The 12490-nt window shown below is 37.5% G+C and overlaps 1 protein-coding gene across 18 annotated transcripts in view; it reads right to left on the bottom strand.

The window, feature by feature from the left end:
• PCDH15 (protocadherin related 15) overlaps positions 1–12490 on the bottom strand; it is a 1467631-nt gene that overhangs the window by 461256 nt on the left and 993885 nt on the right. The window lies entirely within an intron of this gene.

Here is a 12490-nt window from a genome sequence, read left to right as displayed (position 1 = left end):
ACAACTTTCTCTTACTAGTTTCAAGCCTGCTACCCATTCCTTTCCTTTGGTGTCCTCTAGTCCTTCTTTATGGGATCTCAGGAAGAACTTTTCTGAATGCACCCTCTCCACCCAACCCCTGCTTTTACAGACTTCTATCCTGTCCCCCCTCCGTCTCCTCTTTTCTAAGCTGAACAGTCCCAGTCTCTGTAGCCTCTCTTCATCTGGGACCTGTTCCCAACCCCTGATCATGTTAGTTGCCCTCCCCTCTCCCAGCCTTTCTCTTCCCCTCTCCCACCTCCTTTTCCCAGTCTCCCCCAGTTTTTTTCAATAAAGACAGAGTCAATGTTGGAAGAAACGTTATCTTTATTTTGTACATCAAGAAGAAGGGGGGCTAGGGAAGGGCAAGTGGAAGGAGGTGAGGGAGGAATGGGGTACGAGCCCCCGATGGGGAGGACTGGGCTGGCTCTGCGGGCTTCTGGGGGTGGAAGCTCTCCTGCAGCCCCCCAATTACTCCCTCTCCCCAGATGGCAGCCTGCGGCAAGTGCAGCCGGGCTGATGGCCGAGTGGTGTGATGTGCCCAGTGTGGGCACTCAGGGCACTCCAAGCCAGAACTTCTTTGCAAGCGGGGCACCCCTTAGAACTGTGTGTCCGGGGTGGGGGTCGGGACCCTTTAAGCGCAGCCCTCGGCTAGCCTGAGACAGTATCTCCATGCTCTAAGTCCTCCTTTTATGCCCTGCCGGCACTGCTTCCGGCCATCCTTAAGCCCTGTTCAGAGTCCACTCAATGTGGACTTACTAGTTCGAACTAGCAAAACGCTAGTTCGAACTAGTTTTTAGTTCTAGATGCGTTAGTTCGAACTAGCTTAGTTCGAATTAACTAATTCGAACTAAGTTAGTTCGAACTAGCGCTGTAGTGTAGACGTACCCGTACATACCAGTTGACTCAAGCTTGTGAGACTCAGGCTAAGTGCTGTTTTATTGCAGTGTAGACATTCTGGGTTGGATTGGAGCCCTGGATCTAGGACCCTGAGAGGTGAGAAGATCCAAGAGGTCAGGCTGCAGCCCAAGCCTGAATAGCCAAACTACAATTAAAGAGATTCTTAGCCTGAGTCTCATTAGCCCAAATCAGATGGCATGGGCCAATCACAGGTGTAGCCATACACTTAGTCTGATTTGCAGAAGGAGCAAATGCTCACAGCTACAACTGAATGAAATAAGAGCTGTGCTTGGAAGATAGGAAGTGCTATATAATTTTAAATATTCCAAAAAGTCAGGTCCCAGGTGTCGCAAATCAGGCACCCAAAAGGAGAGCAATTTTTTTTTACCTTACTTGCTCTGTGCCTCTGCTCAAAATCATACCATACCATTATACTTTTTGGGTGTCATTAAGATTTGTTAATGATTGTGAAGCACTGTATAAAAGTTTATGAAGAAATTAATAATTAATTCCTCAGAGCAGGCTTTCACTAGGGGTAGTACAGTCAATGTGTGGCTCATTTAATGATGAGAAAAGAATAATGAATAGCTGCTTATTAAGTGAGCACTGCCCTATCTACATATTGAATGAGGCAGGGGTCCTATGGAAATAATTACAACATAGGTATAAAAGGGCTAAATTAAAGTTGCACAAGCAACCTTAATACTGACATTTCCTAATTTCTCAGTGTGTGACTTTGCAACCTTAATAAAGATATTTTAATGTGGGTGGGTTTTTTGTTTGGTTTTGTATGATTTTTGAGGTATACAGAAATCATTTCCAGCCATCAGTTATACTAAGGAATTCACTAAAATATCAAGTAACAAAGTACTTAAAATGCATTACCAACAATGCAGTAGGTGACAGGGGAAATAATAAACAGACAACTGTCAGGAGTTAACTCTCAAATGTCAGTTAGATAACTTTAACCTTTAATAATTACCAATAACCATAAAGCCAATTTACATTAGCCACTTCAAATGATCAGGTTGCAGTGTTAAAGCAATGTACAAGGACTATAAACATGAATTTGACCTATTGCAACTCTCCACACACTTCTCTACTGTTATCTCTCCAATGTTCCCATGTTTCATGTGTGCACTTTTGATTATCCCTTCCCACACAAAACATTTATAATTTGTTGCATTGATGTCTACCTATATATATAATCTATTAAGAGTTTATTATATTAAATCTTCTTTTCAAATAAATTGAGATTTCTTCAATTTTCATATACCATCGGCTAGATAGGATAAAATGCTTAGCAAAATCCTCCCCTTCAAGCCAGTAAAAATACTTGATAATTTAGAAATTACAACACAGAAACCCCATTATTCTAAATCTGATAGTGAAACATCAATTTTTTCTTTATTATTTTAGCCAGTCATGTATATATTTTATTGTAGTTACATCTGATCTACATTTATGTTGTTACAGTTTTACATAAAATTATCATAAGTAAACAAAAGTCTACTTTAGTGAAGATATTCTACATTTATTTGTTTTTTTAACAATTAAACTTGCTATTCTGTCAAAAAGAATTTCTGACAGGATTTATTTCTGCCTAGTTACAAACTACTTATCATATCATATTTTCCTCAATGTGCATATTTAAAAATGACTGCTTTGTTACATTGCTTTAGCAACTTCAGGGTAACTATAGCAGGAAAAATTATACCTTTGATACTTTGGACTTAATTTTCAAATGACCTCAACAAATTGGCCCCAAATGTGCGGGCACATCTTTATGCAAAACTGCAAAATCACATATGAAAATGAATGATTCAATACACAATAGCTTCACCTGAAAATTTTATAGATACATTTGTGTTGACATGTTATGTTTCTATAACATAAATCTCTATTACTTGAACTGTTCAATAATATTTATTTCCTGAAGTGCAATGAAATTCTTTCCTGACAGTATGCTAGTTCTATCAAGTACAAAGTTTTCCAGTACAAAGTCCATCTACATTTGTATGACATTTGTCTCTTCAAATGGAATTGGAAGAACATTATTAGTAATTGACACGGAGAGCCTCACTGAACAGGACAAGGACGAAGAACAATATCAGGCAAGAACTCTACATAAGTTTGTTTTATGAGGCATAGATATGTAGGTCTAAAACATTTTACTCCAGTACATGCCCAGGGTACAAATTGATTATCACACTTGATGCCAGATAGCTCTGTTCTTATTTCAATGATAAAAGAGACGTCTATCTAGCAATAATGAAATGAAAAGCACCACTTACGGTATGTTCTATAGTTTTATAGAATCAACATTTATGGTTCTAAAGGTGGGCAGGGTAATATCTGGAATTGCATTTACAGTTATGTATGGATGGGTGCATTGTGCCTAATGTTGGCAAAGCCTGAATTGGCTGGATTAGTATTTGATTAATGGAACAACTGGCATAATATATTATGTGGCAACAACATGAAAGCAAGAAGATATCCTTTCACAGCCTATAACAAACAGCTAATTTCAGGTCTAACAGGATAGCCTGGCAATTGAAATTATAATTATCTCTATGAGAAGTGACACTATGACAAAGATGAGAAATGTTTCTGAAGTCAAATTCACTGATAAGGCATGGCTGTGAAACTATTTTGTCTAAATGTCATAATTTAAAACCTTCAAATGGTTCCAAATGACATTTAAGGATCAAATAAATGAATACATTCGTTTCCTCTTTTCCATCTCTCAAATAGGCCACTTTTTATTTGTCTGTTTTATGAAATAGAAAATAGACGCACATTATGTGCCATTAGCCTTTGTGCCATGACATATATCCAAGAAACCAATCAAAACATACAAACGATCAATTGTACCTTCAAGACACAGCACTGTGTTGAGGTGGCACAGCTTCAGGGATTAACACTACTGGAAAGAGAGAGAGGTGGGCATGGCGCACAGCCAGTATCATGTATTTTCCCTGTGTGTCTGGGTAATTCCATTTGTGGAGTAAAGGAGAAACAGGGACATGACTCGCCTGACCTTTGAGGGTGTCTTGCATCCTAGGTGGACAAGGAATTGCTGTTCTTATAGTGATCTGATTGTGTTTGACTCATATAGTGGTCGAAAGTAGAGGAAGACTCCTTTTGCACTCTTTCCGACTCTCTGATACAAGATGGTTCTAAGCATTCTTGCTGGATTTGAGGTAAAGATGAAAGGGTTCTCCCTGTGATTTTTCTTTCAAACACATTGGGAAAAAAATTAAAACTAAGAAAGAAAGAAAGCCTATTATGGCATGATCTATTTATACCCCCACAATTTGTTCTAGTTTACAAGAATCAAATGGTATAAAGAAACTATATAAGATAGTTACTATAAATGTATACATCTAGAACAAAACATGCAGGCCACACACAAAGGATGGAAGAATGGAAGACTAGCTCTGGAAGCAATGACTATGAAAAAGATTTAGGAGTCATACTGGCTAGTCAGTTTAACAGGAACTGCCAATATAATGCTTTGCGCAGAAGTTTTAATGCTATCCTTCGATATATAATTGGAGGGATCTTGGTTAGGAATAGTGGGGTTATTTTACCTTTGTATTTGGCACTGATGTGACCATTGCTGCAATACTATGTCCAGTTCTGGAGTCAACAGTTCAAGGATGATGTTGATAATTTGGAAAGAGTTCAGAGAGGAACCACAAGAGTGATTAAAGGCTTAGAAAAACATGCTTTAGATTTATCAACTAAAGAAACTCAATATATTTAGCATAACAAAGAGAAGGCTATGCGGATGACACTTTCAGTCTATGTCCCCTTGGGGACACAAAACATATACTAATGGGTTCTTCAGTCCAAAAAAGAAAGGTATAGCACCACTGAATGAATGAGCATTGAAGCTAGACAAATTCAGGTTGGAAATAAGACATGCATTTTTAACAGTGGGAATAATTTACATTATACCAAAGATCATGATGAATTCTATACTAATAACAATTTTCATATCAAAATTGGGTATTTTTCTAGAATATATGCTCCAGGTATTATTTAGTAGAAGTTTGATGGCCTGTATTTTACAGGAGGTCTGACTACATTATCAAAATGGTTTGCTTCCAGCCTTGGAATCTGTGATTGTAAGACACAATCAACAGCATTTTTTAAACTTGCTTCTTTATGAACAGACCGCACTAATCAAGTAAGCCCTTACTATTGTGTATACCCAAAGTCATTCAGGAATCTTATTTAACAAACTCTCTCAAACATTCTACTGCACTATTTTTTGGCTGGCTTTTCAAACCAAAGTTTATGCCTTTTAAATTGGATGTGAAATTTCTTCATTTCTGAAAGGAATAAATTATAAATATAAATTATAGCTTCTAAAATGTTCTTCCTGAAAAGCAAAGGAAAGAAACTTTTTTCCTCCATAGTTTTTCAACTTTGGTTTTCAGGTGTTTTATTTTTCACCTAAAGTCCAAAATTTACATGGAAAGCAGAAAGTTGTGGAAAAAAACAAATTTTCTGTCAAGATTTTTTCCTGTTTTTAGCTCTAATTACTATATATTTTAAAAATTGTAATACCTTACAATCAGTAACTTAGTGCTATGATACCGTTACCATTGAAATGCTTATAAAATACTTTGTATTCCAAAAATTTAACAAGAAAGCAACATAGCTAGGAAAATTTACTTACATGATAAGCTAACTTTGAGATTGGCTTTTGGACAACGAACAACTTTGCCCATTCATATTGTCCCTTTGCAACAAATCATTTGAGGAAAACAGCATACATACCCTTCACCAAGCACTAATTCTGAATAGTTTAAAAAAGAGTATGTATAAATTGTGCAATAATCTTATGTGCTTTTAGCCATGTCTGGAAACAGTATGGGTTCAAACCGTGATATCAGCAAAGCTGCTCTCAAAATTCACTGGTTATGCAGACCTCGGTATCTGGCTCTCAGTGGTGAGATGATTAGTATGTTTCTGAAAGGTAACTGAAGCCCAAGTTATTTAATGTTCATTATTTTAAAAAAGTTAAAAGCCCTGATTAGCTTATTCTCTGATGAGCAGCATGACCATATTAATTCAGTCTCAGTCTGACCTAAATCCTAACCACAGGTGAAACTTTGATATACAATAGTCACTTCCCATACCTAATTAACATTTAAGGTAACATATCTGCTTGCCCATCTGGTGAGAAACAATGCAAATATCCTCCCGCCATCTCACATATTTCTATATTAAAACAAGTGGCAATTTCTTTTAATTAGCCCTGCCATTCTTGGTGCAGTCCCAGATATATAAAAATTAATTACCTGTAAACTCACATCTTTATAATTTTAACCTTTTTATGCTTCACTTGTTTTCAGTGACATTTACCTAAACATATACTTATCAGGAGATTGCACATGGAAGACAGGCAATTTATCAAAAAAAAGAAAGGAGAGGAAAATAGAATACAGGACAAAGCTCTTTTTATGAAGCCTTAAGCTAGCACTAGCTGACAATCAATAGCTTATCAAAGCCTTCTGTTTTGATATTGCTGAAAGAGGCATCCCATTAAAATGCTGCTAATGCAAAATCACTGTTTTCATTAAGTAATAGCATCTACTACCTAGCAATATTGTTATAAATCTGTTGAAGCTTTAAGACTCCCCTTCAGTTTGTATTTACTCTGTGATGCTCTGTCCTCCTGATAGGCAAGGGCCCAACTATCAAAACATACAAAATAAACTTGATTTTTTTTGTTTTTATCTACAGCATTACAATGATTCACCCCGGAGAGAGGATAGTCTCATAGCTCTGAATAGCTCTCCAGTTTCCAAAGCAATCTAAGAACGCACATATCAGTTTATCATGCATCCGTGTTTAATATTAATTGGCAAAATTGCTATTTGTTGGCTAATTATATAGCAAATTACATGTATATTACAAATACATTCTTGTTTTAAATAATAAAAAAATACATTATTTCAGTGATAGGTGCATATTGGTTAATATTAATTAATTCTTTTTCCAGTCTGATGGCCTCAGATCCCACTAATGTCCTATAACATTGCTATCCCCTTTAAAATGAGCCAGTGGCTATGGGATTATTAAAGATCTCAGATGTGAGACAGAATTGTTTATGTCTGAGTTGCTGTAAATAAACAATCAATGTTAAGGCCAATTCCATTTTTAATACATCTCTTTTGTTATTTCATACAGCATCACTGGAGTAGTTTATAACTGACAGTGTTCTGCCTAATAACTGATTTCTGACTACTAAGCAATTCCATTTGTTTATCATTCAATATTTGACAGCACATGTTGCCTTGCATAAGAGATTATAAAGTAATTAACACAAAGAATTGTGAGGTTTTCTAAATCAGTGTTTTTAGGTACACAAATAAAAATCTCTAGGCATCAAACAGAAATCTCTCCTGTGCTCTTTCCTGAACACACCTGGGCTACGTCTAGACTACGGACTATGGAATAAGGGATAAGGGATAAGGGATCTTTCGGAAAAGGCTTTATTTTCCTCAAGATCAGGGTCTAGACTGGCACTTTTTTCCAACAAAGCTCCGTGCGGAAAAAAAGCTGCAGCCATTTTTACGCTAATGAAGCGGGGGAGATTTAAATTCCCGCTTCATTAGCAATTGCGATACATCTAATTTACATCCCTTTTACGAAAAAGGGATGTAGTCTAGACGTAGCTATAATGTATATCACAGAAACAGCAGAATTCTTATGAAAAAGTTCTTCAGGTTGGACCTCCCTGGTCTGGCCCCATCAGTAACTGATCCATCCTGAATGAGAGAATTTGCCAGACCAAGGGAGGTCTCCTGCCACTAGCCTCCAAGTTCATTGCGTACCCAGCTGCGGCTGGTTCCCTGGGTGACACAGGCTCCAGCGCCAGCTGTGGGGCTCTGGCTCTGCACATCTGGGGGCAGTCTTGGAGCTCTGACCTCAACCCCATGCTCTCAAGGGCTGCCACGGTGCCCCGGCCTTGTGCCCATAGGGATTGCCAGGATACTCAGGCCTTACACTGCCAGGGTCTCTGACTTCAGTCCCTCTCTCCAGAGGGAAGCCACAGGGCTCTGGTTCCAACCCCACACTCCCTGAAGCAGCCGTGGTTCCCCAGCTCTACACTCCAAGGGACTGCCAGGGGACTCTGGCTACGTTCTTGTTCTCCTGAGGGTTGCTAGGAGGCTCCACGCCCTCCTCTCCCTCCCGCTTCCCACTGCCCAAGCTGCAAAAGGCTTCTTCGCGACTCTAGTCTCGGTCCTATGCTGCCCCCAGCTGAGCTGCTGACCCTGTTGCCTCTTTAAAAATTTCTAGGCCATGTTAGAAATGAAAAAGAAGAGAGGAGCGTAACAGGCAGAGGTGACTGGAAAACTATGTCTCTTGTGGTTCCATAACTGTGAAATCTGCTTCCGAATTCACCCTTAGCTGTATTCATCAGAATAGAAACTTTCCTCTGTGGTGAAAGCTCCATTTCAGATCTAAATATGGGGCCCATGCAGATAATCAGTATGATCCTGATCATGTGAGCTAGATATATCAACCAGGCATCTAAAAGGAGGATCATTTGTTCCAACAATCTTTTCCAGAGAATCAAATTGGCAAGCAAAGAACAAGACAAAAAACAAAAAACCCCGAAGTAAAGGACAAAAATAGGCACAATATTTAGAATTGCTTCCATAATTAATGGTTTATTTATTTGTGGAATATTATCTGTTTTTAAAGTCTCAAGTATAGCTTGTAAGTAATTTACTTGAGAACCATTGATTGGGTATCACCTTCAATTTTTCTGGACTATGACTAGCTGAAATTTATTTCTTTTTGTATTGTTGTCCTTTGACCTGACTGGTAAACCAATATTCAGGGCCCTATAGGGTTATTTCCAATAGGAGGTAAACTGATGATAGGAGTCAAGTATTTCTTTGATCTAATTATGGGGTTTTTTGTTTGTTTGTTTTGGGATTTGGTAAATAAAAGTCCTGTTTTCCTGACCACAGTAGAAATAAACAGCAGCAATAAGAAGTTCTGTTCTTCAAAACTTCACACCTCCTTTTCAGTAAGTTCACTGCTTACAAAAGCTCATTTTCTCTTGCACCTCTCCTTTTCTGATGGCATCCTCTTTGCTTTCTTAATCCTCTCTCACTCAGTCATCTCTGCATCCAGTTAATGATCCAACTGCTGCTACTGACTTCAAGGAGAATTCATTAGCTTTTGCTGAAGTCTTGCCATGTTAACCTTGGATGGTAGCTTTTATTATTTCAGCTATTTCTACACAAAGGTTCATTAAATTATTCCATCATTTAGCTTGCATCAAAGGTACTTAATACAGCCATCAGCTTTTAGCAACTGATGGCCACTATTAACATCTTCTGGAATTACAATATAATGTATTTAGAAAAGCTGGACACAAATCCAGGGGGGTGAGCCTAATGCATCCGAGGATGCTGAGAGAGTTGGATGATGTGAATGCAGAGTCATTGGCCATTATCTTTGAAAAGTTGCGATGACTGGGAGAGGTCCCGGATGATTGGAAAAAAGGCAAATGTAGTGCTGATCTTTAAAAAAGGGAAAAAGGAGAATCTGGGAAACTGGACACTGGTGAGGCTCACCTCAGTTTCCAGACAAATCAAGAAGGAGATCCTCAAGGAATCCATTTTGAAGCACTTGAAAGAGAGGAAAGTGATCAAGAATAATCAATGTGGATTCAGTAGTCAGTAGACGTAGGGAAAGTGGTAGACATGATATACTTTGACTTTAGTAAAGCTTTTGATATGGTCTTCTACAATATTCTTGCCAGCAAGTTAAAGTAGTATGGTTTGGATAGATGGACAGAAAGCTGGCTAGATCATCAGGATCAATGAGTGGAGATCAATAGCTCAACATCTGGTTGGCAGTCAGTATCAAGCAGAGTGCCCCAAAGGGCACTAGAGGGTTCTAAGTCCCGACTTAACAAAGCACTGCCTAGGATGATTTAGTTGGGTTTGGTCCTGCTTTTAGAAGGGGGTTGGACTCGATGACCTCCTGAGGTCTCTTTCAACCCTATGATTCTATAATCTCCAACAGACATATTAATATGGCTAATATAGAAGATATATAAAAGTCAGAATCAATACTTTTGGATTCAGTTCCAAACTCTGATAACATTTTACCGTGTATCCTTGGAGAGCTCAACTAGAACTGTAGACAAAAATCAATGGGAGTTGCAGGTTCTGATCATCTTTTAAATATCAGGCATTGAACCTGTATATGTGTGTGAGTGTAAGTGTGAGTGTGAGAGAGAGAGAGATAAGTTTTTTCTTAAATATACTTACAGATATGTTGTGAGGCTTAACATGTATTGAGAGCTTGGATGAAAGATGCTACGTGTGTAATTATGCCATTATGTCCTAAGTCTGCACTGTACATATATTAGGAAACAGTCAAAAGTAATGAGTAAAAATGAGCAAGTTGTAGTGTGGGCTATCAAGGTATTCCTGCCCAATAACAGGGAAGATGTATGGTAGATAAATTCAGCCTTGATGAGAATTGTTTAAATCCATGTCTCCTTGAATCAAGAGTAATGTAAGCATGTTCACACAAGGCTTCAAATTTATCAGCTTTCAGGGTGTAAAACTAAACTTCATGCATCTTCCTGTATTCCATGCAAGAACACACACGGATCTAAGGCCTTTGACAACTTACAAATATTCTTGATGTCTCCCAAATGATAAAATGAACAAAAGCCTCATGGTCAAAAAGGAAAACAAAACTTTACAAAATTCAATCTTTACAAAGAACATATTAAAAAGAAAAGTTGGGTAGTTGCAGCATACTGCAGCAGACTATAATATATATATCACTTCATCCGTCACTGGGTTGCCATAGCAAATGGGGAAAAAACTATTAAAAACTGCAAGGCTTTGGTCTTACTTAAATTGTGTGTAGGAGGAACAGGATATTTGAGACCTCAATGGAGAAAGGACATACACAGATATAAAGTCAGGAAATGCCAAACAATAAAACATAAGAACGGATTACAAATGATTTTTAATAAAATAGTTGACGAGGAACAGAAAAGTGACAGCAGTAATTAAAGTCTGTGGTTTCATCAATTAAAACTGAAGTCAAAGTGGTGTTTGAAAGGATATTGAACCCCACACTTGATTGCTCTTTGGAGCAGTTGTTTTTCATATAAGAATCTATTGTATGAAGAATTTCTTGGATTTATGATTTTCTATAGGATATATTCATCTAATGTCATCTAATTGACAAGTATCAACAGAATGTAGCATTTTACAAGCTGTTACTGAAGTCCAGAACATGATTTTTGCAAGTACTTGGCTTTTTATTATATTTATTCTACTTTTAAGAATTGAATTAAATGGAAAATAACTAAATAGCTAGAATGGACTTTTTTTCCTTCTTAGCACACTTTCATTTATTCTATTTTAAATACTACAGTAAAACTCCAATAATCCGGCATCCAATTGTATGGCACTTCCAATAGTCCGGCATCAAAATGGCAAGAGTCTAGTAAGTGACCTTCAGCAAAAAATGAGTCATAAGGCAGCAGCAGCAGCAGCAGCTGCTGAACCGAGCAAAAAGGGCAAAAAAGGGTTAAAAAACTAGAACATTACAGTATACTGTATACAGTATGTGCAATAAAAAGGATTAAAAACACTTTATATACAGTACATACTGTATAAAGTATATATATAACCAGTTTATAGTACCGCCTGATAGTCCGTACTATCAATAATCCAGCACTACATAGGTCCCAAAGGTTCTGGATTATTGGAAGTCGACCATACCATGTGAGAGTATTCCATTGTCAAAGTTACCACTCAAAAGTTTAAACGTTGTGATGCTTCACCTTCCTTTAAGTTTTAATACTTAATCCTTTGAATATGCTGAGACTGTAGAATTTATTTGTTTTGTCATCTTTGATTTTTTATGCCCCACATAAATTTTAGAACAAATTCATTGTACTTAGTTCATCTCCTTCTGTAATTTCAATTTACTCTCTCTTTTATTTTAGAATCTTTTTTCCTCTGGAACAGTTTTGTGGCATTCATCGCTTCTTTGCCCTTCAAATTGTTGTATATCTTAGTCACGGTCATTATTCATTACCTCTTAGTAATAAATATCAACCTAATATTGTGAGAGGGACATGCCACCTAAAAAACATCACACATCAGATATTTTAACCTTCTATTATTAAAAGTAGCAGCACTAGAGTAATTTTGTGTACTTCGCATATAAAATGCTGCAGCCCTTTTCATTTTTTCCCCAGTATAGGCAATTTCCATCTGTTTATATAGCTATAGATGGGTGATTCTCACAGGATTACATTTACAGGACTTAGCAGTTGGTTTGATGTTTGTAGATTTTTTTTTATAAAGTTCACATTATATAGCAATGTTAGGGAACCTGCAGCCTCAGGGCTACATGTGGCTCATTTGGGTTCTGTGTGTGGCCCATGAGATCTTTTGGTAAGCATGGCCCACACACAGAGTTGCCAGATTCTGTTTCTTTTCATCAGAGTATTTTTTCCTACCGGTATTGCAAAAGTGACATGCGTGTAAAGCAA

Source organism: Pelodiscus sinensis, chromosome 8, assembly GCF_049634645.1.
Source record: "Pelodiscus sinensis isolate JC-2024 chromosome 8, ASM4963464v1, whole genome shotgun sequence".
Lineage (NCBI taxonomy): Eukaryota > Metazoa > Chordata > Testudines > Trionychidae > Pelodiscus > Pelodiscus sinensis.
The sequence above is the reverse complement of the archived record's forward strand: the minus strand, read 5'-3'. Positions and strand labels throughout refer to the sequence as shown.